The sequence below is a fragment of the Aplysia californica genome, unplaced genomic scaffold (genome assembly GCF_000002075.1).
Source record: "Aplysia californica isolate F4 #8 unplaced genomic scaffold, AplCal3.0 scaffold00167, whole genome shotgun sequence".
NCBI lineage: Eukaryota > Metazoa > Mollusca > Gastropoda > Aplysiida > Aplysiidae > Aplysia > Aplysia californica.
This window is the reverse complement of record NW_004797437.1, coordinates 280,364-281,382: the sequence shown is the minus strand read 5'-3', so window position 1 is coordinate 281,382 and position 1,019 is coordinate 280,364. Positions and strand designations below refer to the sequence as shown.

At 40.7% G+C, this 1,019-nt stretch overlaps 1 long non-coding RNA gene across 1 annotated transcript in view; it reads right to left on the bottom strand.

Annotated features, from left to right (window-relative positions):
* Positions 1-270: 270 nt before the first annotated feature.
* Positions 271-1,019, bottom strand: part of LOC118477652 — a 1,219-nt gene continuing 470 nt past the window's right edge. Inside the window, exon 2 of the long non-coding RNA XR_004858523.1 lies at positions 271-629. This is a non-coding gene — a long non-coding RNA (uncharacterized LOC118477652). The remainder of the gene's footprint in view (positions 630-1,019) is intronic.

Sequence of the window (1,019 nt, the reverse complement as noted above, 5' to 3'; positions counted from 1 at the left end):
GGGAGGGAAGGTGGAGGGGGTGACAGACTAACAGACAGACAGTCAGATAGATAAACACAGATGGATAGAGAAAGAGTGAGTGAGAGGCGGACAGGAGGACACACACAAACAGACAGACAGACAGACAGACAGACAGACAGACAGACAGACCGATAGTCAGACAGATAGACAGAAAGACAGACAGACACACACATACACAAACAAACAAACAAACACACACACACAAACACACAAACATACAACGATTAAAAGATGGCAGAAAACAAACACTTTAAAAGCTCATCTCCCACTTTATCGATTATCCCCGAGTGTTCTCAAGGACAGTAACCATGACGTAAGACAGCAAGACAGATCGATAAATACAATAATAACATGTGTACTCGATTCTATGTGGTCAAAGGTCGAGGAATGGCTTCCTGTTTAACCTCCTTGGTGTGAGGCCACTCAGTTCTCAGGTCATCTTCATTCACTCAGTGCCAGATCTGCGACAGACATCGGCAATCATGGTTCTACATTCATTCCTTTGCTCGGATGCTCTTAAAAAAGCTACGTTTCCCTGATCTTTCCCCGTTATCCATTTGTTTAGGTTCCCTAAGTAGGTTGCTTTGGGCCTACCAAAGAGGACAGATCTGCAAAACAAACAAACAAACAAACAAACAAACAAACAAACAAAAAATCAAATTAACTAACATACTAACAATCAAATTTAATCAAACGGAACAATACGCAAAAATAAATTATGCGAAAAACAAAACAAGTTAAAAGTTGATGCACGTTCATCTTCCCGAGCAAAGTTCTGCTTTCTTTGGTTGTATATAACTGATTCCTTTCTCTTTCTTTCTTTCTATCTTTTTTTCTTTCTCTCTTTCTTTCTTTTTCTCTCTTTCTCATTCTCTCTTGTTCATTCTCTCTTTCTTTCTTACTTATTCCCCCCCACCCTTTCTCTCCCCCCTCTCTCTCTCTCACTCTCTCTCTCTCTCTCTCTCTCTCTCTCTCTCTCTCTCTCTCTTGTCACGATC